Genomic DNA, 27,809 nt, shown 5'->3' on the forward strand with positions numbered 1-27,809 from the left:
GTCTATGGAGGATGTGCAGATGTTACAGGATGACTTAGACACACTGAGTGTTTGGGCGGCCACTTGGCAAATGAGGTTCAATGTGGATAAATGTAAAGTTATGCACCTGGGTACTAATAACCCGCATGCATCATATGTCCTGGGGGGAGTTACTCTGGGGCAGTCGCTGATAGAGAAGGATCTGGGTGTACTTGTAGATAATAGACTACAGAACAGCACACAATGTCAGTCAGCTGCTTCTAAGGCCAGTAGGATATTGTCATGCATTAAAACAGGCATGGACTCTCGGGACAGGGATATAATATTACCGCTTTATAAAGCTTTGGTGCGGCCCCATCTGGAGTATGCCGTCCAGTTTTGGAACCCGATTCATAAAAAGGACGTTCTAGAGCTGGAGAGGGTACAAAGACGGGCAGCTAAACTAATAAGGGGAATGGAGCATCTTAGTTATGAGGAGAGATTAAAAGAATTACATTTGTTTAGTCTGGAGAAGAGACGTTTAAGGGGAGATATGATTAACTTATTTAAATATATAAATGGCCCCTACAAGAGATATGGGGAAAAGATGTTCCAGGTAAAATCCCCTCAAAGGACAAGAGGGCACTGCCTCCGCCTGGAGAAAAAAAGGTTCAATCTCCGGAGGCGACAAGCCTTCTTTACCATGAGAACTGTGAATCTGTGGAACAGTCTACCACAGGATCTGGTCACAGCAAAAACAGTAGAGGGCTTCAAAACCGGCCTAGACAAGTTCTTAGACCAAAATAATATAGATGCATATGTATAGAACATATCACCCCTCCCCCTTCCCTGTATGCATCCCCTCCTTGGTTGAACTTGATGGACATGTGTCTTTTTTCAACCGTATTAACTATGTAACTATGATATTGGTGGAGGTACGTTGGTACCCTGCCATCAGGAAAGGGCAAGGTCCTGGTTGAAGGTTCAAGCTGTGTCACAGGTAATGATTACAGTACATACAGCTCTTGTCCATTTTTTTTCATCCCGTTAAAACTATTTGTGGGGAAAATGTATCATTAAAGGAGTTATCCAGCGCTACGAAAACATGGCCACACTCTTGTCTCCAGCTTATATATGTGTGTGTGTGTGTGTGTGTGTGTGTGTGTGTGTATATATTATAAATCTTCAAGCGGTAACTAGTAGATATTAAACTGATAAACAGTACCTGAGGACTTCTGACGTAACTTGATGGACAACACCAAAGAGTGATGTGGAGGAACACAGAAAATAAGGCAGTAAATAGTGCAAGTGTGTTGTAATGGTGTTATGACCCAAATTCCTATCTGGTTGAACTGATAGTCCACTAGAGAAGTTCTAAGTATAGTGGTACCTTGGTTCTCGAACTTGATTGGTTCAGGAAGGCAGTTTGAGAAGCGAGCAGTGTCTTCCCATAGGAAATAATGTAAATGTGTTTAATTGCTTCCAGCACCCACCAATAATTACTTACAATACTCATTTATTACATTGAAAATTGTCCAGTTCAATCACTACAGGACAGAAGAGCACAATATATTGTACAATACATTATGAACAAGACTGTACGACTACTGTATTGTATATGCACTCCAGCAATCTTACACAGTACTGTACAGGATGGAGATGGTGGTGCACTGCCTGTACTACTAATGTACTGTGTAAGCACTCCAACAGGCTTATACAATGCTGTACTGTATGTGAAGCCTCTCCAGTGCTAAACTGACCAGGTACAACCAACCATCCATGCTCACAAAGTTTGAATTCTGAATGTTACTTATAGGGAAATTTTCGTTTGAATACTGTGGGATTACTGTACTTCAAGACTGGGGGCCTGAAAAGTGTTTGAGATCCAAAGCAAACTTTCCTTGAAAATACAGTTTGAGCCCCAAGCAGTTTAAGAACCCGAGGTACCACTGTAATTGGATGTCTGTCCATTTCTGCTTAGAGTCTACAGGAACACTCCCTTTCCTCCTGTCTGTTTTTAAATGTAGAAATGCAGTCATATGGCACGTCAGCGAATGTTTTCAAATTGCTTATAGCAGCGGAGAATGCATGGCCCAGGACCCGGACGCTGCAGTGGAGCAGAACAGGTAAGTATATACCTCACTGACATGTCCCCATCAGCATAGCTAAATATAATTCCCCCCAGAAAACCCCTTTAAGGGGTTAAAGAAAATGCAAATATACTAGGTATTTTATAATGCCCTTTAGTAATTCATTTAATATTCTATATTTCATGAAATACTTAAACTGTAATACAAATAGAAGAGAAACAAATGAGAAAACCTTTAATTGAAGCAAATGTTTAAAGAGTAACTTATAATGGCTCGGTGAAATGTGCTGAGAACATGCTGTCAAAGAGCATAGTGCTGCAGGTTAGTCACGGCTGGTATAAAATACATTGTTCTGCCTTTCAGATACTATAGTTGCCTAGTTGCATTGCAATGTATACCACAAATCTCTTAGTGCTGTTTGTGCAATATTTGTAAACGCTATGGCCAGTTTCATGTCTGTGTAAATGGCTTTTTTTTTTTTTTGTGCTGTAGTGCAGGGAATGTCAAAAATTACTTGTTTAAATCTTGGGTTTAAAAGTATTTGTATACTGCCAACAGATTCCATCTGGCTACTAAGTCCAGTTTTTATCCCTGTTGGTTAACATAATAATGTTATGGGAACATTGCTATTTTTGGGTGTTCTCACTTCCCAAACAAAAAAAAGAATCAAAATATTGTATGTACCCCAAAATGTTACCAATAGTTTGAACATTACATGCGTCCAACAATGGACATATACAGTAATGGATCTCTATTGTATTCCCCATTTTTGCTATGGATGGACATTTTAGCAGCTTTCCACTCACTCTTGGAGGCTGTGAGGTGCAGGTGATGCATAATGAGATGATCTTGTGTATGCTTGCAGCCTCCACCAGGAAAGAAGGGGGACAGAAGAGAAAGCACTATCTACCTAGTGGGGGGGAAATGTATAAAACAACATTACTTTTATTTCCACAAATTGGCTAAAAACACGGAATTTAGATGACCGATGTTTTGTGCTACTTCATGTGCTTTCTCTGCAGTCCTCCAGCTGTCAATCATTTTGGAGAAGGTAGGGCCTAAAGATATAGATGGACTGGAGAAGCCAGATGCTGGATCACAAGCAGCGTGTTAAGTATATAGACTGCTGCTTGTGATCTGGAAACTGACAGCACAGATATATACACATATCTATGCTGTCAGTTTCTTTACACAAACCTATGTTTACACAGGAGTATGTAGGCAATAGATTCTAAACAGCCGATCACTTTTACACGGGCCGAATTAATCAGCCGCAGGAGTGTTTCTAGCTTTGCTCCTGGATGATAATCAGCCTATGTAAAAGGCCCTTAACAGGCCAAAATCTCCTATTTACTATTCATATTTCTAGATTTATTGTAGTATGTCCTCCATAATGTAAATAGAAGTGATCTGCCATTAGCATTAAGCTTCTTTTAAAATTTCCTGTTATGAATTTCAATTCTATACCTAAAAAAGGCCTGATTCTATAAGTCTATGCATCTTACAAATTATATGTATCCCTTTAAAATATTACAATTAGCAAAACCTTGGAAATATCATAGGCTCCTTCTTTAGCTTAAATGACTTGAAGAATAATGGATGTGACACACAATCCTACTTCTCTAAGGTGGCTTTCCATCACTTTTTTAGATTAAACATTCAGGTTTTAAAGTAGAGAAAACATAATTATTTGCTGCTGATGTCATAATTGTTCCAAGGCCCGAAGGGTATGTATGTAATGGAAATTAGAGAGCACCATTACTGGCAACAACAGGACAAGATTTCTGCTGTTATTAATTGTTCTAATAATAGATTGCAATAAGATTCAGGTAACGCAGTCTTCAGAGGAGATAGGAGCAGGGCTATATTTGATCTGATTTAGTCTGCCACATTGACAAGTGGAGGGGAGTCTCATTACGCTCTGGTGTGAACCGGCTTTTCCTGTGGATAATCACATTTCGCAAAGCTCTGCTTTTATCAACAGCCACCGGCCTCACAAGTAAGCTCACCGGGATGGATTTCCAGAGCCGGGTTTATTTTTATATTGTGTACTGTTATAATCATTTAGAGAGCAAAGAAATTAGGCTGAATAAAATGAGATTATGACTGGAGGAATGGATAATACTCACTTTTTCTTGTTTATTTTGTATCATTTTGCCAAAGCCTAATATACAGTATTGTGCAATTTTTTTAGACAGGTAGGTAAATGCTGCAAAGTACAAATGCTTTCAAGGAAGGTGTGCAAGGAATCAAATGATTGCTTAAAGTGACACTGTCACCTATTTGCATTTTGACTGGTCACCACAGGTGTAAAGGGTAAATGTTACAGCTTTCATTACTTATTTTATATCACACCTCATGGTGCTCGTTCTGGTAAAAAGTCGTTTTTATCACCTGTGGATTGGATTCAGCAGCCATTGGAAGGGCCAGCCTAAGCTTTAGGCCCCACGCCCTAGACTGTCCCACACCAATGGCCGCTGAGGGGCAGGGCCTATGTGGTGATGTCACTGATGGGGCGGGGCTAAGTGGTACTAGGGGCAGAGAGATGTGGCACATAGGCCCTGAGTCCCCGTCCACATATACCAATCCACAGGTGATAAAAAAGACTTTTTACCAGAACGAGCACCTTGAGGTGTGATATAAAATAAGTAATGAAAACTGTAACATTTACCCTTTACACCTGTGGAGAGCAGTCAAAATGCAAATAGGGGGTGACAGTGTCACTTTAAGTTATAAGATTCCACCTTTCCAACCTTGAAGTACTACTATTATGAAGATTTTGAAATAACACGCCACAAAGTGGGAAAGCATGGATACAGAGCATGACCCCAAGAACATAAGATAGCTGCATGAATTCAACAGCAACAGTGCAAAAGAGCAATGCAAAGCAGTGACTGCAGTGGTGTGAAGCATCTTGCAGCTTGTCGGAAAATATCTGGTTTTGTGCATACCCAGAAAATTCTACTTGCTATAATAGATAGTACCTGCTGTAAAATCTGATGGAACAGGGATAATGGTCTGGGGCTTTTGGATTGTAGAGTAACAATAATACTGTAGTCCAGCATACTGCTCTCTTTGCACATTATAACTTCTGGTTCTGTCCATTTCCTATATATGTCCACACTCCTATCTACATGCAACTCCCTGTATATATGCGTATCAATTGTCTATTGTATGTTTAGTGCATGAAGCTATCACACTACTACAGCAAAACAAATGTTTTCACCAAAAAAAGAAAAACCGCTGAATTTACATAGCAAACAAATCTTTATTAATTACATATAAAAATATGATTTAAAAAGAGAACCAAACATTAACAAAAGCGGTGGCTATCCCGGAGGCAGTAACAACAAATTCCCATTATAATCATATGTGCTGAAGATTCCTGGCAAAACAATATATATAAACGGGCAGATAATAAATATTTAAAAATCCATTGAGCACAATATTAATTATTATAATATATGATATTGTGCTAGTGCATACCAAATATCATTATCTCTATGTTGATGAACTGTGTGCTCAAAAAATGCCCTCTAGTAGCCAACCCCACGATTTCCTAGAGATACAGCAAGAGTATACCTTTGAGAGGATTGTGGTAATGTGAAGCCTCCGGAACGCCACCACCCCGACGCTCGTTTCGTTGCCTTCGTCCGGGTAAAACCCTTCCTTTTTAGGCTATGTTCACACAACGTTTTTTCAGCTCCGCTTAAAATTACATCTGTCATTTCGCTGTTTGGATGCCCGTCAGTGCAATGACTGCTGTTGGTATGTTATGCTAGTTTAGGTGGACTAATTGGCCTTTGGGTGTGTCTTTAATTGAAAAGGCCATTGAATTTAACAGTAAAAACGGTGAAAAAAGATAAACTGTGTGAACAACAGCAAAAAAATAACGTCCGCTGTTTGCAATAGATGTCCGAAAGTAATTGTAATAATCATTATTTTGACGTTTGCGCATACAGCGACTGTCATATTGTACACTGTGTCCATTGTGTGTCCATCAACCCCATTGACTTCAATTAAATCGCGGCAATAACGGACATCTTTTTAAAGAAAAACGTGGACAACTTTTCTCTTTTTTTGTTGTGTGAACAGAGCCATCCAGTTTTGAAGTTATCTTCTTATTATGACCTGGCCTGTTCTTGGACTTTGTCCCTGCCTACCCCTTTGGGATGTGTGTCGGGTACTTGTTGTACAGTCCTGTATTTACATCTGTTAGGTCCTGTGTCTTCATTCCAGCCTTTGCCAGTCCTGTCTACACCTGCCTGTCCTGCGTGTCCACTCCTACAGACCCTGTGTCTATGTTCCTGCCCTTCTATACTTGCAAGTCCCATGTTCATGCCTACTTGGTAGATCATGACCAATTTTTCAGTCTTTCTGCTGACGACTCATATTCAAGTCATATATATGTATATATATATATATATATATATATATATATATTTATTTATTTATTATTAAAGCAAATGTACCATTAGGACAAAGTAAAAATTTTCCTGTATCTTTTTTAAAATGGCACCCGTTTCTTTTTCTGTACCGTCCCCGGCTCTGTACACTGGAGACAGGTTCGGCAACCCCAGTGTGACAATTTTCCCTCCCCTTGATGATGTGCCTCCATTAGAATTGAGCAGGGCCATGGGGAAGGGGAGGTAGCCTAATTAGTACTAATGGTACATTCACTTTAAAGGGGTTATCCAGCGCTACAAAAACATGGACACTTTCCCCCTACTGTTGTCTCCAGTTTGGGTGGGGTTTTGAAACTCAGTTCCATTGAAGTAAATGGAGCTTAATTGAAAATCGCACCTGAACTGGAGACAACAGTAGGGGGGAAAGTGGCCATGTTTTTGTAGCGCTGGATAACCCCTTTAAGGAAAAACTTGGAACTATAGAAGTTTCAGCTTTTTTTAGAATAAATTTTAGAAATTCATAAACTCTCGTTAATCTAATGGGACACGTGGGGATGTTGATAGCGATGAGTAAAGTCTTCAATGTAGATAGCTATCACCATACTAGAAAAATATGACTCAAACCTTTTACAGGAAGCGGTCTTGGGAGTTCTGTAAAACTCTCAAAGCAATAATAAAAATTGATAAGATAAACCAGTCTTCCTTTGATAGAGAGAAGTCTTGAAACAAAATGTTTGTTTCCTCCACTAAGCAAGTACATTTTAAGTGCAGTCTGACAGTTTAATGCGTAGCCAAGATTACTGCGTAAGCAGCCGCAACACCAGCGCATGAAAAAAATGTTTGTAATTAAAATATACTTATAAATGATATCCTATGGGCACAATCAAAACCTTCTTTAGTCAACGAAGATTAACTTACAGCAACAACTTAGAAAACAAACCCCCGTAATCACATTTCTAGGTGTATTAAGCAAATGGACTGGTAGAATTACATGTTTTCATTTACATTTATTCTTTGAATTTCCACTGATTGAAATGTAATGGTTTAGCTTTTACTGCTTAGTAATCCTCCCATTAAAGGGGTACTCGGGTAAAAAAAAAATTCTTTCAGTTGAGCTGGTGTCATAAAGTTGTATAGATATGTAATTAACGTCTGTTTAAAATATCAATTCTTCCAGTACTTATTAGCTGCTGTACGTCCTGCAGGAAGTCGTGTTTTGTTTTCAGTCTGACACAGTGCTTTCTGCTGCCAACTCTGTCCGAGACAGGAACTGTCCAGAGCAGGAGAGGTTTGCTATTAGGATTTGCTGCTGCTCTGGATAGTTCCTGTCTTGGACAAAGGTGGTAGCAGGGAGCACTGTGTCAAATTGGAAACAATACACCACTTCCTGCAGGACATACAACAGCTGATAAGTACTGGAAGACTGGAGATTTTTAAAATAGCGAATTACAAATCTATATACCTTTTTTAAACCAGGTGATAAAAATGCTTTAAGCATTAAATAAAAACAGTTATCACCTAGTCTGACCACCGGACCTCCTTACCAATGGAACACTACCCCATCATTGTTATTATACTGACCTTTCCCCTGTTTCTGTACTCTTTTTTTTTTTTTTTTTTTTTTTTTTTTTTTTTAAATTCTTAATTTTATTCAAATTTTTACATTTTTATACATCAATGGATACAACTGGCGTCTCGCAGGGCGCTGAGGCACTCATAATCAGACAAAGAGAGCAAACAGAACCAACCACGGCTCCCATAAAGTGCAATCATTTGGCATAGCAAACATCAAACGAAGAATAGGGAGTGAGCTAGCGCTCAACCAAAGAAAGGTCCGAAGACCAACAAATTAGGGGGGAGGGGGTGGAAGTAAGGGGGGGGCAGTTAGACAGGGGGGGGGGGGGAGTACCGAGAGGGGTGGTGAGAGGAGAACAGGCAGGTCCTCACTGATTCAGCAGAGACCTGTATTCAGGGGTCTCGGTGAACTTCTCCCAATAATACCAGGTCCGAAAGAACCGAGAGTTTCGGTCATGGAGCTGAGCAGTCAGGTCCTCTATATGTTTGAGGTCTTCCACTCTCCGGATCCACAGTGCAAGGCTAGGAGGGTCAGGTTGGCGCCACAGAGCGAGTATACAGGCCCGGGCAGCATTGATCAGGTGTCTGAGAACTGAGGTACGGTAACTTCTGAGGGGGATGTCGGACACATGTAAGAGGAAAAGAGCAGGCGAGAAAGGGAGAGGATAGTCAGTAAAAGTGGAGGCGATACGCCAAACCTCTTTCCAAAAAGGCTCCAATCTGGGGCAACTCCAGAATGTATGGAGGAGGGAGCCTTCCTCGCTGCATTCCCTCCAGCATTGTGGGGACACCTCAGGGAAGATCCGGTGTAGTCGGTTAGGCACCCAGTACCAACGGGAGAGGAGCTTGTAGCCCGCTTCCTGAATGCGGGAGGAGATCGAGGAGGAGTGCGTGCATGTGAGCACTCTGTCCACCTGCGCTGCGGTGAAGGATGTGTTTAGTTCCTCCTCCCAGACCATGAGGAAGAGGGGAGATGGCTGATTGGGGGCCAACATGGCATACAGAATGGAAAGAGAATGTTGGAGAGTGCCAGAGCCCAGGCACAGGGATTCGAAGGGTGTAGGTGGGCGGGCAAAGCAGGAAGGCATGGGAAGGGTGAGGAGGAAGTGATGGAGCTGAAGTGATCTCCAGAACCTTAGGGGGGTTGGGTCAGTCAGGGCATTGAGATCAGAGAGCGAGGGCCATGCCGTGCCCCTGAAGAAGGATTGGGCACGAAAACGTCCAGCCCGCGACCACGTACGGAAGCCCGCATCTTCTATCCCCGGGCGGAAGGATGGGTTATCTAGAATTGGGAACAGAGGAGAAGGGTGTGGGGCCATGAAGCTCGCGGAGAGGTGCTTATGACAGACCTGGAGTGTCGGGGCAATAGTGGGGTGGGGGCCAGGGAGCTGCCAGCAAAGACAATGGAGCGACCACCTTTTCTAGGTCCACCCATAACTTCGAGGAGGAGTGGCGGTGCCAGTCCAGTACTCTGGACAGGTGGGAAGCGACATAATATTGGTAGATGTTAGGCAGCCCAAGACCACCCTTCGATTTGGGGCGATACAAAACTGCCTTTGCTATGCGTGGTTGTTTGTGCGCCCACATAAATTTTGTAACAAGTGAGGTGAGTTGCCTGAAGTACGGCAGGGGCACCGTGACCGGGAGGGCCTGAAAGAGGTACATTAGGCGAGGCAGGACATTCATTTTAAAAATTGCACATCGGCCAAACCAGGAAAAGGTGCCCTTGAGCCAACGAAGCAATTCCCTCTCTATTGTCTGGAGCATAGGTGGGAAGTTCGTTTTGTATAGGTCAGATGTGGAAGGCGTGAGCTGGACCCCCAAATACTTGAGGGAGGAGCCGGTCCAGCGGAAGGGAAAGGACACCCCGAGGGAGGAGACTGCCTCAGAAAGGAGGGATATGTTGAGTGCCTCAGATTTTTGGAGATTGATTTTATAGTTAGAGAGGGCTTGGTAACGTGATAATTCTGACAGCAGGTTAGGGAGAGAGATCGTGGGCTGGGTAAGGAAGAATAACATAATCCGCGTAAGCAGCAACTCTGTGTTCCACTGACCCCACCCGCACCACAGAGATGTCCGGGTTACGTCTCACATGTCTAAGGAAGGGTTCCAGAGTCAGGATAAAGATTAGCGGGGAGAGGGGGCAGCCCTGCCGCGTTCCATTCGTGATGGGGAAGGATGCTGAGAGAAGGCCATTGACCGAAACCTGGTCCGAGGGACGGGAGTATAGAGAGCCAATCCATTTCAGCATGTGAGGGCCAAGACCAACATGCCTGAGTGTGGCGAAGAGAAAAGGCCAGGCTACACGGTCAAAGGCCTTCTCCGCATCTGTGGATAGAAGCATGGCAGGAAGGGTAGAGAAATGGGCCAGACCTCACCTTTGCAAATGCCAAGGCCTCTCTAGCACGAGAGCCACCATTATTTTGAGTTTGGCAACAAACCGGGCAAGACCCTAGCTTGGGCCCTGCGCCAACAGAGAGCCCGCTCTTTCATCCCCCATATTACTTCCTCCTCCGGATCAAAATAGACCCTATCTTCCCAAATAGCGGAATCCTTCAGGGACTATTACACCTCCCTCTACGGCCTGCCAACCCCTACTCCCTCTCCGAGCTCCCCACCCTTTCACTCGGCCGTTGCCTCGTACCTGACTGAGTCGGGACTGACGACACTGTCGGAGGCGGAAGCTGCCGCGCTCGAATCCCCCATCACAACCTCAGAGTGGGAGTGGGCTCTTAAGACGTCCCCATCGGGCAAGGCCCCAGGACCTGACGGGTTTACATTGCCCTACTACAAAACCTTCGGTCCTCTCCTCCGGGACCATTTCCTGTCTGCCTTTAACTCTGTCCACTGGCTCCCCCCTCCCCCTGGATGCCCTCCACACTCATATCTTAGTTATCCCCAAAGACGGCAAAGACCCCTCATTGTGCCAAAATTACCGTCCCATCTCCCTTCTGAATCTGGATCTCAAATTCTTTTCTAAAATTTTGGCGGCTTGCCTTACCCCCCTTCTGCAAGCTATAATACACCCTGACCAGGTAGGGTTCATGCCCATGCGAGATGCCCGCTACAACACCATTAGAGCCATAAATATTACCCACCTCTCAGCTTAACTCGCAGGTCCGCTAGCTCCGACCCTGTGGCAAGGTCCAGGCTTGTTTTATGTCGTTTGTCCAAGTCCACAATCCGCGTGATCAAGGACCTTATTTTGGCTGATCTCTCCTTCTTAAGGCGAGTGGCGAGCTTAATAAATGTGCCTCTTATGAAGCACTTGTGGGCCTCACACACCACCAATGGGGAAGATTCAGGAGAGGTATTAGCGGAGAAGTAGGTAGAGAGGTCAGTCCGGACTTCCGCCAGAACCCCTGGGTCCCTCAGCAGGGTCTCGTTTAAACGCCAGCGCCAGCTTCGCGGTTGGGGAGGGGAGAAAGATAGAGAGAGAGAGAGAGATCAGTGCATGATCAGAAAATGAGATTGGGTCTATGGAGGCCGCCGTTACACGGTCCAAGTTTGCGTGGGAGATAAAAAGGTAGTCAATACGGGAATATACGTTATGGGGGTGCGAGAAAAAGGTGTAGTCTTTATCGCGGGGATGAAGCAACCGCCAGGTGTCCATAAGTTGGTAGGAGTGAAGGGATTGTTTTGCCCGTCTTAAGGAAGAAAAAGAGAGCAGAATGGCCAGAGGAAGAGTCAAGAAGAGGGTCAAGAGCCATGTTAAGATGTCCTCCGAGGACAACCACACCCTCCAGGAAGTCCTCGACCTCCGATAAATACCTCTCCAGAGAGGCAGCCTGCCCCGCATTGGGGAGGTACACCGTGCCAAAGGTGCAAAGGACACCCGCCATTTTCCCTTTCACAAAAAGGAACAGTCCCTCTGCATCCGACCTCTGATCTAAGAATTCCCAGGGGGCTGTATGAGCAAGCAAGATCGCTACCCCTTTCGTTTTAGAGTCCGGAGAGCAGCTGTGGTAAGCGTCCGTGAAGTGGCGGTCGGACAATCTTTGCACTTGGTCCCCGCGGAAGTGGGTCTCCTGGATAAAGGCCACCGAGGCCTTTTTAGCCCATAGAAGATGTAGCAGAGAGGAGCGCTTCTCTGGGACGTTTAGGCCTTGTGTGTTGAGCGATACACAGAGTACCGTTGACATGATTCAGTGAGGAGCGAGCCTGGGTGAAAAGGAGAAAGAAGGGGAGGGGAGGGGGAGGAAGCGAAAACCAGAAAGTGAGGAGGGAGGATGAAGGGGGGAAATAAGATAGAGAGGGAACTAGGACGGTAGGAGGGGGAGGGGGAGACTGAAGGGAAGTGGGGAGGCGAAAACCTCCCAAGCACTAGGGAGGACGGGAGTCCAGGGGACCAACGTCTGCAAAAAAAGAAGAAAAAAAAAAAATCCCTGTGCGGAGGACTGCGGGAAAACGCGGAAGAGCAGGCCCGAGGACCGCGTCCAGGCCCTAAGGTCAACAGTAGTCCTATAAAGGGACTCCTTTGTAGAGACGGGGGGGGGGGGGAGCAGAGGAGACAAGGAAGACAGGAGTAAACAGACAAACAAGAGGCATCCCGTGAAAGACAAGGAAGGAGAACTCCCCACCCGCGGGAGGTGAAAACTCTGCCTTGTTAGTTAGTTAGAGGTGGCTGTATAGAGGAGCAAGGAGAAGGAAAAGTAGTGTGAGAGGTCTGTCAAGCAAAGGTGAGTGTAGAACATTAGCGCCTTCTGGCGTCTCCCCGCAGAGAGATAACTCGTACATACAAGTAAACCCAAGAACATGCTATAACAATATTGGCCCATAAGTTCAGGCTGCACGCCCAAGTGTCCTGGGAAAGTAAGGGGGGGGGGGAAGGGGAGAAGGAAGGGAGGGGAAAAGGGGAGGTGAGGGAGGGGAAAAGGGGAGGTGAGGGGGGGGGGGGGAGACATTGGCAGGTTAAGAGCGGTGTCACCTAGGGATATCATGACAGTCCCACCCGCAGCAGACTGTCAATCCGGTATTGCCAATTCGTCTGGAGTCTCGTCCGGTCCCTGATCCAGGGGATGAGTGACTGGAGGGGGGGGGGAGGTGTCGGCCCATGGATGGAAACTGTAGGTGACCGGTGAGTCCGCACCCATGGACATGAGGGGGGAGGGGGGCGTTCAGTGCCCAAGGACACAGGGAGGGAGGTGATATGACCAGGACCCGTATGGGAGGGGGAAGTGGTGCAGGGCTGCAAAGGACCAGGCACGTCCTCCACATGCGTGTGATGGGCAGCAACAGAGGCAGTTCCCGTATCACGGCTAACTTGCAGCTATCAACAGTCTTACTTGGCTGGCAGGGTCCTCGGAGTCACCATGTCCTTTCTGTGTGCTGCAACGAGCAGGAACCTTGCAACTAGGACGCAACGGCGATAACCCTGAACAGGGAGCCGACTTCAGTAGGGAGGCCGAGTCTCAGCGAGGCTCCGACTGGCGGTTCGGCAGTGAGCGGTGCCCTCTTTGACGGGGGGGAGCGGGGGCCCCCGCGCAGAGGAGAGCGGGATCTTCTCGACTCTGATCATGGGGAACGACTCCCCACAACGGAACCAGCTGGTGGAGGTGGGAGGTCCGGAGTCGTCCAGTCCGGCAGGTGAAGCGACGGTAGGCCGAGCAAATCCAGAGCACCAGGCAGATCCCGCAGCGTACAGAGCAGGTAGGTGGTCCCGGCATGTCTGATGAGGTGGAATGGATAGCCCCATCTATAGGACGCTCCCAAGTCTCTGATGGCATCCAGGAGAGGACGGAGCATGTGGCGCATAGCCAGGGTGCGCCGGGAGAGGTCAGGGAGGAGAGTAATCTCTGCCCCCTCAAACTCCATCGGGCCTCGCTCCCACACGCGTTGCATTATTGCCTCCTTTTGCTGGTAATAATGTACCCAGCACAGGACGTCTCGGGGGCAGTTTCTGTGAGTACGGTCCAGCTTGATGGGGGTGTCCGAGGGGTCCCCCAGGTAACAAAGATATATACAATTACAATTATATATACAATTGAAGAAATGTGACACTGTCCCTTTAACTGCACGGGTGAGGCGATCCGGCCTGATATCTTCAGGCAGACCACGGATCTTCACGTTATTGCGACGGCCCCGGTTCTCAAGGTCGTCCACGTGGGCGATTAAGTCCCTCAGGATCGCATCTTGGGAGTCTAGGCGGGGGGGTTACGGAGGCAAGAGTCTGATCTGTGGCGTCTTGTCTCGCTTACAGCCCGGACACAGCGGTCGTGATGGAGGATATCGAGGCTTTGATCTCCGCCATGTCCCCGGCACGGCACTCTTCCATGCGCGCCAATTGTGTGGTAAGCTCCTCTCTGGTGGGGAGGGCCTGGAGCAGGGTTCTCACCTCAGTGAGCAGCGTGTCAGAGGCCATGGGAGCCTGTGGACCTGATGCAGTGGTGCCTGAGGGCGACAGTCCATCTCCCTGCGGGGTTCGCAGGATCGTCGGCAGGGTTTGGCTCAGTTCCGGGAATGCGGGAGCTGTCTTCTGTGTGGCGCGCCGGTCATCTTAGTGTGCTGTGTGGAGGACGGGGATCCACTCGCTGCTCACCGGACAAATCGGTCCAGGGAGTTTCGGGGGTTGACCGACCTGATAGTGGGTGTCTTCCTACCCCCGGTGGGCATAGCGTTGAAGCGGTGGTGATGGGTAAAGTCCCAGTAATGTAACGTGGGGCCCGGAGCTGTGGTCAGACGCGTCCTCACTCTGCCATGCTCAAGACACGCCCCCACCGCTGTTTCTGTACTTAAAGAAACTTCCTGAAAAGCAAGATAATTCTCAGTCAATGCCAATATGAGATTATCTAAAAGGAAATATTGTATTTTTTTCCAGAAGGATTGAATTTCTGTTCTATGATGATAAGGAGGAGGCTGCTGGAAAGTGATCTGCACATCATTACAGTCAAAAGTGACATGGGTAAATTGATAAGACAGTAGATGAAGTTCACAGTTCAGCCTCCCACTCCATCTGGGATGATCTCTTCAAAGGCCAAAGTAAAATTCCTTATTCATGTCAATGTCAATTATGAAGATACATATAGTACTGTGCAAAAGTTTTAGGCATTCTTACCGCGTTTATTCCACACCAGCCTGAAACTTTTGTTCGGTCCTGTACGTCTACATGAACCCTGCATACTTTATATTGTCGGATGCCTTTTAATCCCGATGATTGTTAGGTCTTAAATAGTACAGTAGTTAAACCATTGCAAAGCGATACACTTTACAATAATACATCAAAGGACGATGTATGGGGAGTTTGTGCAGTCGCTCAGTGCTCATATTAAACATTCCATCACAAATACTATAATTGAAAATCCAAAAGCAATACAATAGTAGATAGTCTCTCCCATATTTCCTTTACGTCATTGAGCGCACTGATCCATTAGACTCTTTGTATAATCCCATTATGAATGACAAGCTCTGTTCTGTTTTTAACCTAATCAAAGCAGTCAGAGAAATCAGTACATTGCAAAATTATAGCTGCAGGACATGCGAGCAATTCACCAATGTCCGCCCCCTGTCACTGTCATCTCATTTATGGGAAACTGTAAATTATTATTAAGCTTCTGTCAGCTACAGCTGAATACATATAATCATTTTACTCCTTTCAATAGTGCAATAATCCTGCGCACAACATTGACGTGGATACAGTAGATGGGTTTGTGTATGTTAAGATGCCGTTCAGCCAATTACTGAACACAAAGATGGGGGGGGGGGTTGGACTCGCCAAATCAAAATAATACTTAGCCTATGGCTTACCACTTTTCTCTGTTTCATGTTTCCATAGGACTTTCCTAAGCCTGGATAATAGGTCTTTATTGGTGGCAGGAAAACTTGGTGCAAAGAGTTAATACTCTTTCGTTAGACTTGGCTTTTGGCCAAGTTCCTGACCTTTTGCCTGATTATTTTTCTGGTGATAACATTGCCTATCCTGGCATGGAAGATACATTTAATGACTACAGGTGATGTCATGATTTGTAGCAAAATTTGCCACACAAAAAATTCTCTCCAGCACCATTCTCACCTTTATACAAACTTTCAATCAGTAGTAACTTCACACTTAAGTTAGGCCCCCTTTGTGATTCCAGACTAAAGTTTACCCCCTGGTACCCCCTCATTGTAGTTATTAGCTGTTTGTGCCCTCACACATAAGTCGTACCTTCACACCAAAGCTAGGTCCCTTTTGCACCCCCACACAAACGTTAGGTCACTTTTGTGCTTCAGTTAGGTCCCTTTATAACCCCACACTATTGTTATGCCCCATTTATGCCTGTAATAATCTCAAAGACAGGCAAAACACATATAGGTGCACCCACATATATTTAAAAAATCACAGAATACAAGAAAAACTAGACAAAAACCATAAAAAACATTTAAAAGCACCAAAAAGGGTGATTCAATCACAGAAGCAAACATGATGCGCTATACTTCAAACCTGGTAGCTATACCTCTAATATGGTTTTTAAGGGTCCACAATATTGTTAAATTACTTATATACACTCACATGATTCTCTAAAGTGCATGTGCTGTAAAACCTATACTCTATAACCAAATCACTAATATCTCCATGAAGTGCTGATGCTCAATGAAACACAATTCAACTATTCCCATTAAACAAAACAACAGCTAGTGCATGAACTCACAATATTGAAAATACAAAAATCAAGAGAAACACAGAGAACAATAATGAACAAATCACATGAAGTAATAGTCCCCCAGGACCCTGTAAGCTACACCGGACCAAACTGTACAGGTATCGTGGCTCTCAAAGTGTTTTGTTTAATGTGGATAATTATGTTACACTTTTTTGAATTGTGTGAGCATTAACACTTTACGGGGATATTAGTGATTTGGTTATAGAGTACAGCGTGCACTTTAGAGAATCATTTGAGTGTATATAAGGAATTTACTTAACAATATTGTGGAACCTGAAAAACCATATTAGAGGTAGAGCGCATCATGTTTGCTTCTGTGATTGATTCACCCTTTTGGGTGCTTTAAGTGTTTTTATGTTTTGTTTTTTGGTCTAGTTTTTTTTGTGAATTTATGTGAAATAAAATTTGTACATTTTTGAATATAGGTGGGTGCACCTATATGTGTTTTGCCTGTCTTTGACATTATTGGAATTACAATTAAAACAGAGGTAGCATCCGGTTGTTATATTAAGTGAAGTGGTTCGCTCCATGTCCCTATAAGTTTTATTAGTTTACCATTTATGCCTGTACACTTTAGGTAGACCCCCCTTGAGCTTGTTTGCGTTAGACTCTGATGCTGTGCCCACAGTGTACTTCCCTTCCACACTAGGCCCCTTTTTTGTCCCCCGTACTAGGCCCCAAACTATAACTAGTTTATACATCATGCCCTACTTTATGTGGTGCTACACTTTAGTAAAACTCACTTTTGCCCTCACATTGTAGCTTAATTTCATTTGTGCCTCCCCCTTTAGCCCCCACATATTAGTTAGGCCACATATGTGCTCCTACTCTGTTGTTAGGTCCCTTATGTGGCCCCACACTTTAGGAAGATCCTTTTGTGCCCTCACATTTCAGTTAAGTCCCCACACTTTATAAGGATCCCGTGTACCACCACGCTTTAGTTAGGTTCATTTTTGTTCCAAACAACAAAGAAAGCAGCTTTGCATAGTGCTTTATGGACCTACAGGGATGTAATGTTTACAAAGACTTCAAAAATAATACGATGAGTTGTTAAAACATAAACTATGAATAACAGCTATAAACACGAATCCTTTCTTTTCAGAGATATAGCAGTTCTGTGTCCTAAAGCTTGTCATATAGTCTCGTTGAGTTACTTATTATATCCCTAACCTTCAGGTCAAGAAAGCTTTAGTATTTATAAAAGCATATTACTAATCAAACTTCATTATTTTGCTCGGAGAAAAGAGGAAATGTTTGTGTTTTGCTGATTAAATGTAGAAATCTATAGTCTCCCCTTTATATAGGGTTACACATATCCCTGAGCAATCTCTGTTGTTCATTTCAGATGAAATATGAAGCTGTTGCTCTTTTCACCTTTCTCTGTCTCGGTAGAATTCAATTTACACCTAAGCTGAACTTTCTTATTACGCTGCTTAGTAACTACGCACTGAGAATCTGGGTTAAATTCCACTCCACAAATCCACATGAGTCATAAATCCCGTCCATTCTAGTCCTGTTAGCAGCAGCATATGTGGTTGTCCTGGAACAATGTATCACAAGGTGGCAAGTCTGTGTAATATTCCAACCTTATCACAAGAGAAATCTTGAAAAAACACAAGATAGCCTATAGACTGCATTAACCGGGAATATGTTTGTTATTTAGTGCCGAACTTAATATGATTATTATCGTACTACACCGGGGCTATAACTAGAATATTAAAGCAAATATCCATTGCCTAGACATTGAGTGTGAGGAACACTTCGGAAATATCATACGTTTTGTGGTTCCAGAAACTGCACCATTGGGTTGGGGGCTTACTTTGTCATACAGGGGTCAGAAGGCCCTCCTATTCTTCACACTGGTATAGACTTAAAGGGGTTGTGCCTGTAAAAAAAACTAGGTCTAAACTGGTGCATTATGTAAAATTAAACATATTTTACTTAAGCATACTGTACTGTATGAAAGATATACACTTACTAATCCCTTATGTGCCTGCTTTGTTTTGATTACCTGCTGCTCTTGGTTAAGACCCACTAAGGTGGTCAGGCATGCTCAGTTCAACTGCAATTAGGGTGCATTTAGATAAATTTATGCAGAACTTATTAGTTTCATTTGGTGTCTGCTTGAATAGGGCCGCAATCACAGACAGTTCAGCAGAAACATGGTGTCATAGTCAAGATCTGCACACAACTATCACATTTTTACATAACTTACTATGGTACACTACTAGCATGATGCCATCACAAACTGCAATGCATTTTGATTAGAGATAAGTGAATCGGGCTCGAGTCCATCCGAACCTGATTGTTCGGCATTTGATTAGCGATGGCTGCTGAACTTGGATAAAGCTCTAAGGTTGTCTGGAAAACATGGATACAGCCAATGACTATATCCATGTCTTCCACATAGCCTTAGGGCTTTATCCAACTTCAGCAGCCACCGCTAATCAAATGCCGAAAGTTCGGGTTCAGATGGACTCGAGCATGCTCTAGGTTCGCTCATCTCTAATTTTGATCACTTTGTAATTAAAGGAACAACCTACTGGGAAAGCTCATGGCAACAAGGGCTCTCCAGTTAGGTGATCACCGTTCTTAGTAATGACATGAAATGTGACCTCTCATTTCTCATGAACTATGACCTCTGGTTTCATAGGTACACCTGGGGGAGGCGTACTTTGGCGTGTCCAAAATGCATATGCTACCAAGTGTATTTGTTGTTTTAAAAAAAGAATTATTGCATATTCAGAAGTATCAAATGCAAAAAAATTGGCCAGCACTCCAACACCTCCGTTCACACTATGTAGTTTGCATGCTGCCATGGCTAAAATACAGACAAAAACAGGAAAGTGCAACAGCAACCTTCAAGTGCCAGGACGTGTATACTCCCTCAAGCGTACACATGATAAAAACCTGTTCTAAAGAGTTTAAAAATTAGGTTCTTAGCAAACTTTTTGATCAAGCAGAATATGCCATCTCACCATGTTAAGGTGCCCTCAGAGAAATGGTCTTACAAACGGGGCATGAAGGATCCAGAGGCATGTCTAAAGTTTTGATTGCATTCTAAGTGTTCAGACCTGGACTGGCCATTAGAATAAGTGGGGATGTGCGTGGCTTATTGCTTCTCTCCCCACCCTTAGCGTATGGGCCTGAGACTGTCCCATAAACTTGCATTATGAGACTGTCTTGACCAGGGGTGTCAAACTCTGGTCCTCCAGCTGTTGCAAAACTACAATTCCCATCATGCCTGAACAGCCAAAGCTTAAACTTTGGCTATCCAGGCATGATGGGAATCATAGTTTTATACCAGCTGGAGTTTAACACATGTGGTCTTGACCATGTGGTACAGAGCCTAGACGGAATGCACTTAGCATGCTTTTCTCCCTAGAAACAATCTAGCATTTAGTCAGGGTCTGAATACCAGGACTCTTTATATGTATTAAGAATCACAAAAAAAAAACAAAAAAAAAACTGTAAATGGAATTTGCCGTTTTGGTACCTAGTAAACTGCATATATCTATGTAATCGAGTGGAATGTTGTAGAAACATTTACATGTATTTGGTCCACTTGTCTGGATGGCGGCCATGACAAACGCATTTATCACCATTAAACGTTTGAAATAGTTTTTTCATAGATGACTGATACCTGAGACTGGTAGATCAAGGGAGTTTATAACCGCTATTAAACATGGACAAGCCTAAAGGACAGAAATGGCTGCACATCGCACCCATGGTTGATACGAAAGCTTGTTCAGCTACATTAAAAACCAACATCAGAAGTTAGTATATAATTTGATCAAACCATATTGCCTCATGTACCACGTGCAGGTCTCTGACACACATGAGTCCCTAACCAAACAACACTGTGCCGGTCAGTGGACGCAAACCCCGCAAAGTGTGCACAAGCAGGAAAGGGAAGCTACGGAATGGCCTGCAACCCCAATGTTGCAGGACCAAACCCCAAGGGCCCCCCAAAACCTGGCAGGCACCACCGGTGGAGAAAGGGGCCACCAAGTGTGAACAAGCTGTTACCTCTCACCATTGCTCCTGTAGGTAGAATGGGAAAAACAAAGGAGGTACTTAGTCATGGGTGCGATGTGCAGTCGTTTCTGTCCTTTAGGCTTGTGTAACAGCTATTAAATGTTACACTTAGACAAGGTTAATGTGAAATGTCATCGGTATAGATTGTAAAGGGACACTGAACCACATTTTGAAAAATATTACTGATGGTCGAGAAAAATGTCTTAATATGCTGCTTTTCTGATGCTTTTCTGATCAAAAACAATTGGGACTCTATATATATATATATATATATATATATATATATATATATATATGTATGTGTATATGTATATATATATATATATATATATATATATATATATATATACATATTTATTTTTCAACATTTTAGGCATTTAAAAAAAAAAATTTATTGGTGAAGACACATTGGATACGTGTTGGGGTAACACTGCTCGGGGTGCGTGGCAGGCCTACAGGTTCTTTGTGATAAGGGATGAGGTAAGACCCAGGCCTCAGGCCAGTGGTACCAAGTGAACTGGGACGTACACAGTGGCAATAGGGGTCTCAGAGGTCACAGCTACAACCAGACCCCTACATTGGTCGAAGCGAAAGGAGGAATCCAGCATTCATTAATATTTAATTGTATTGGCATCACACAGAACTGACAAGAAAAGGCCAGATCAACAGAGCAGCTCTGGAGCCGGACAGGTGAGTATTCGAAGAGTGGTATCATACCGTTATAAATGACAACGTGGCATTAGTAGTATGAGTGTTCATAAAGAGTGGTACAGATAAAGCACACAGCAGCAAACATAAGGGGTACAGTGGTAAAATTACCTAATAGGGTATTCTCAGATGCCAAACTTACCTCTTTTAATGCGCCTAGTTACTTTTACTTTTCCTTTGGGTGGAAGGCGTGCACCTCGACAGTCTTTGGCTGTTCTGGCCAGCAGCACTGTGCTTCTCTGCACTCTGCTGTTCTGTTTGGCTCTACTCTGCCAATTCTTCTCCTGACAGCGCCACAGGGCTGGGAGTTGTCAATGTGAAGATGGATCACTGCACTCCAAGGGGCATGTAAATCATGGCCAAAATCTACAGCTCAGAGCTGGTGTTAATATCTGTAACTGCAGTGCATTAGCTTCAGATTTCCCGAAGAGGTGTGCACTAGAGATGTGCAAACTTGCTGAAACCCAAACGATTGGCACTTGAATCCGACTGCCTGAAGAAGGTGGATTAAGTCCAAGGACTGCCTGGAAAACATGAATACAGCTATCCATGTTTTCCAGGCAATCCTCTGGGTTCATCCCCACCTTCTCTTGGCAGCAGGATTCAAATGCCGATTGTTAAGTTTGCTCATCTCTAAAACTTATATCTGGTGAAATGTTGACAATATACAAAGATGTAGTGTAAAGTAAAGCTCTGGAGCACCCAGCTGAGCATTGCTACTACAGTAAATCTGCTCTTTTATTTTTGGCATTTGGTACATCAGCCACCTCTGCACCTTCTATAGCTGGTTCCAGTGATGAAAGCTCAATGTATTGTAGTTGATAATGTTAAGTCTCCAAATGCAAGAACATTGGACGAAGATGCTTAATATGATTATGTAATGCAGGTAATCCAGAAGATCTGCCACCATGTACTTGTGTACACTCTCCCTGAGGATTACATTCAGATTATTGATCTGGTTTGTGCAGCTTGTCAATGTGAATAAGTTATTATGGTGATTTTATTAGCTTTATTGGCAGGTTTAGTAATTGTGTAGTCATTATTGCCAAGGTCTCTTGGATGATTTACATTGCCCTTTGTAACTTTCCACTTCAGACATGATAGAAGGTTAGTAGAATGGGGATCTTAGTTATCTTCATGTCCAGACCTCTTCACCTTTTGATCTCAATTAATTCTAATTAAATTTTTTAGTGTGTGGCCAATGGAATTTCTTTCTTGTGAGAGCTTTCAAGGGATTACACTATTCTAACACTATCTGTGTTAAAACAGATGCCCTCCAGTGTCATTTTCACCAATACCCATTGTATCCTATTTCTTTGCCTATATGCATTTCAGGTCTCTTTTCTTCTGTGGTGGGTCGTAGTCTGACCATGTGACTAAGAAGCAGCTCTATGTCACAAAAATGCCCTGCAGTCTGGCCATTGGTGATTGCATTGTGGTGGGGGAACCGATCAGAGGTCTGACAGGATGGGCACCTGTCAGACAAGTTTCTAAATGCCACAACTACTATTAATTGGCAGTATATAGAAGGTTAAATGACTGACATCAATGTGATCACTGATGTCGGTCATTAGTGGTGAGTATTAGTCCTTATTCACAGGTCCCGTGAAATTGTCTATAGTCGTGGATCCGCAACCATGGATAATTTTAGGGACCATTGCAGTGAATGTGGCCATTCACATGATCGGTGCCATGACCTGCAATGCAAAAAAATAGGACTGTCCTAGTGCGGATCACGGCACAGATCACCCCCACCGCGGTGCCCGGCCGCAGAGATGACAGGAGAGCATGATGTGCCATCTCATCTACTCACCTACTCCCTGCACTGACCGGCTTCATCTTCACCAGAAGTGACCTGGATTATGCTGCCTTCTCCTGGCAGCATAGTCCAGGCCACTTCCGGTGAACGCGGTGAGTAGTAGATGAGATGACAGGAGAGCACATCGTGCTCTCCTGTCATCTCTGCGGCCGGGTGGGGGGGATCCATGCCGGGCGGCTTTGGGGGCTACAGCTAGGGGATCCGTGCCGCGTTTCTCATCGGGATCACAGCACGAATAGTGTGAATAAGCCCTTAGCTGCAGATAGGAGCCTTATACTTGTAGGGCTCGTCAAGTTAAATAATATTGCAAATACATTCATTTAGCACACTTGCCTCTGTTGCCATTCTTTTGTTCTCCTTGTTGACCGCTCCTTGTCTAGGTTATTGACCGCCACTCTGCTCTAATATATATTTATATTTAGAGAAGAGTGGTGGTTGACAATTTAGACAAGCTGTCAACAATGGAAGGGAAAGAACAGCATATCAGGCGAAGGAGGCAGGTTTGCTGAATTAATGTATTTGCAAAAAATGAGCTTAAGTATAACTATTTTGGCTAAGTACCCCTTTAATTGTATTTACTGACATCTGCAAAACATCCGCAGACCTGGATGGGATAAAGCAATTAATAATTGTACTAGAGTGATCGTTTGGTAATCAGGTTAATCATCAAGGGTTTGTAGGAAGACAATCTCAAGGTTCATGACAAGATGCAGCTGTTCGGGCTCACTAGAGGATGCAGGTATTAAAAGTGAACTTTTATTCTGCTCATTAAAAGTAAAAAAAAAAAAAAACAACAACAAATTATACATAAAATAAAATCTATAATAACACCTAAGGCTAGGACCACACTGCATTTTTGCTGTCTGTTTAACGCATCTGTTTTGTGGTGGGAAAAAAACGGATGCAGTTGTTTGCCATCCATTAGGATCCATTCACATTGACTTACATTATTTAAAAAAAAAAAACAGATTGAAATGTTGTTTTTTTAATTTGTAGCATACACAAATTTGTAGCGAAAACACTCCAGTCCTCTACACAGAAATTTAGAGTCTCTTGTAGCTCTTTCTAACTGTTGTATGTACGGATTTTCTGTATCCATTTTAGTTAGGTGCTTATTTTCCTTTAAATTTTAATGTTTTCTCATTTTGGGGGATTTAGAACCAATTACCAGTTTTCCACAGAGTTTGAGTTTCGGTTTCAACATACGATGGTCGCCCTGGAACCAATAAATATCTTATGTTGAGGGACCACTGTACAGTCAGCCTCCGGTAACCAGAATTGTATCCAACTCTATGACTGTGTGTTATTGGTGGAAGCTGTCAGGGAATAGAGTCTGCAGAAAAGTTGCTCATCACAATTTCATCCCATAGGCCTCAGAAATCCAGGCATCCAGTTCTACATAGAGTAACTAGGGTGCATCCAGCTGTGCTGTCCCTGACAGATGGGGGATACCGCAATAGCGAACAAAGTCCAGCTGACAGTGAGATCTGGGAAACATCTTTAAAGCTTTACCTGTACAGATGATGATGGTAACACAGCATGGGGGTGATCAGTCCAGCTTGATGCTTGACAGTGTGTGGTGCTCAGGGTGCTCATTATGATGCTGGGAGCTCCAGAATTGTTAAAATACTAATTCTAATTGTTGTATTTTTCATGTACACATCCATTAAAGAAATAAAGAAAAGAAATATACAAAAATTAGAATGAAAAAATGTCAGACTCTCAAGCATTCCAGCATTTTAGTGCTCGCACAAGACCATTACAGACTTCTACATAAACAAAGGCACTGGGCTTCTAACTGGTCTGAAGAGCAAAGGGTGGCTGACCCTTCTCCCCCATGTTGCATATGGTGTTAGCTAGACAATACTCTTCCCTGACCTATTGGCTTTTTTTGGGGTGTGTGAAGCTATATGCTACAATAATTATTTTTGCAAATACATCAATTTAGCAATCTTGTCTCCTCCTGATGTGCTGCTCTTTCCCTCTTAATGTTGGCAGCTCTAAAAGCAGCGGTCTGGCTGGTATATACCATGTCCAAGCATTACTCTCTGTTATACACTGACGAACTCTCCCCTTTTGGGATGCTCACTTGACTAGCCTGCTGTCTCTGCACTCTGTGATGCTGGTTTGCCCCCTTCTGGGGTCAAGTTACTTACAGCCTCACTCTGAATAACTTTCCTGTGGACTGGCCAGCAGCACAGAGTGCAGAAACAGCCAGGGATGCTGGCTTTTGTGAAGGAAGGAAAAAGGAGCTTGCTGTTAGTTGAAAAGGGAATACCCATCAATTATAACTGAATGTTGGACCTATTTAGGGATTAAAAGGCATGGATACTTTGTAATTGGGTTTAATAGGCAAATATGCCATTATCTGCATTTAAAAAGACTTTCCCTAGCCCCCCCCCCCTCCCTTATTCACTGCTCATTATCAGGAATTCTCAACTAGTTTACATCAGTCGAGCCCTGCGTAATCTACAGAGGGGGAAGGAGGGAGATTAGTCGCCAGCAGAGAACAAAGGATTACACAGTGGAAGCTGTGTGAAAGCCGGTATTCAGAGGTCAGGGAGGTCAGTGCTGATTTCAGAGGAGAGAGCCTAGTGATGTAGCTGTAAATTAACTCTTTGTTGTCCTGTTCTGGTGCCTCATCTCCCTCCCTCCACCCCTCCCCTATCCATAGACAACCATGAAGACTGAGGGGAGAGCTTCAAACTGCTAATAAACCCAGTTACAAAGTTTCTTAAAATCGCCTGTACTATTGATTTCTGCAAAAAAAAATTAAAGGACAGTGACACTTTAAGTATGACCTCTAATCCCCATGAAAATAAAGGTCTATGCAGGATGCATCAAATGAAGATTGGGTTGCCTACAAACACAAGGGCAAATGCAAGTGAAAGGCCCCTACATGTTTTGGGGGATATGAATGAATGAATAGCCTTATGTTTCAGCTGACACTTAGTGATGACTATGAGCAGTCACATGATCTCTGAATGATACATAGTTTATAAATTCACATAAATGGAACAAATTAATGTTCTAAACCACAACTATTGGTTTAGTTTTCCAAGAAGTTCTTAGGAAAAAAAAGACTTTGATCTGCATGAAAAAAAATTATGTTCTCAACTTGTTATTGCTGGAATATTTTATATAGATCCATAGAAGTCCAAAGTCTCAACAAGTCATTTCTGCAGTAAATAGAGACCTTAAGTGTTATTACAGAAAATATATAACCAGAATGGAAAAAGTAATAAAAATTATATATTAACTCAAAGTCTTCACTTTATATGTAAATACAGGAAACATTTGGGAAATACTGGTTCACCTCCGCTAACATGATGGTGTATAGAACAATTGCTATTGGCTAACTTAAGTAATAGAGTATATAATCCCCAGCATTGGGATTGTGGGCCTTTCAGCGTGCATCCATGTATCTCCCTCTGGGCTGGTTCAGACCACATTCCCTTGGAGATGTTGGACTATTGTTAGTTATGTCCCTGTTACATATGATTCAACAATGAGAAGAAAGAAAATCCGGCACTACTCACGGATCAGCTGGGTCAAGTGCGCATGGAGTCTGCAGCCAACTCAATGGATCTGTATGTCGGTGGACCAATACGGTGCTCTGCCGCAGGAATAGATCTGGTATGCAATACTTGTAGATAAACCAGCGGCACTCGTATATTCATGCAGTAAGGTCCTTTTATTGTAGCATTCACCGACACATCACAGTGGAAGCAGGGATATTCCACAGGCGACGGCCCGTTTCGCGCTTCACACGCTTCTACTGGCCTGATATAACGTCATCACGTATCTGTGCAGGTATTTGTACCTGCGCCGATCACGTGAACCATGCTCATATATATAAAGTGATATTAGTAAAAACACATACATATACAAAACATGTAAATAATAATAGTAATGCTAGAGGGTTATACAGGTCTATGCATTAAATTTAGCAATATAGAGAGTTTATACAAAAACATGCATATCGACACGGTTGTTAAGACCAAGCGGGCCCATTGCATCAGTTTTTAATATCCATCGAGATTCACGTTGTAACATCTCATATTGTTACAACGTGAATCTCGATGGATATTAAAAACTGATGCAATGGGCCCGCTTGGTCTTAACAACCGTGTCGATATGCATGTTTTTGTATAAACTCTCTATATTGCTAAATTTAATGCATAGACCTGTATAACCCTCTAGCATTACTATTATTATTTACATGTTTTGTATATGTATGTGTTTTTACTAATATCACTTTATATATATGAGCATGGTTCACGTGATCGGCGCAGGTACAAATACCTGCACAGATACGTGATGACGTTATATCAGGCCAGTAGAAGCGCGTGAAGCGCGAAACGGGCCGTCGCCTGTGGAATATCCCTGCTCCCACTGTGTGTACCCCACTGTGATGTGTCGGTGAATGCTATAATAAAAGGACCTTACTGCATGAATATACGAGTGCCGCTGGTTTATCTACAAGTATTGCATACCTGTTACATATGAAATGCTTTTTTTCATAGTCTTAATTTTTTAATTCTTACCAATATATATATATATATATATATATATA

Source organism: Dendropsophus ebraccatus, chromosome 5 (assembly GCF_027789765.1).
Source record: "Dendropsophus ebraccatus isolate aDenEbr1 chromosome 5, aDenEbr1.pat, whole genome shotgun sequence".
NCBI lineage: Eukaryota > Metazoa > Chordata > Amphibia > Anura > Hylidae > Dendropsophus > Dendropsophus ebraccatus.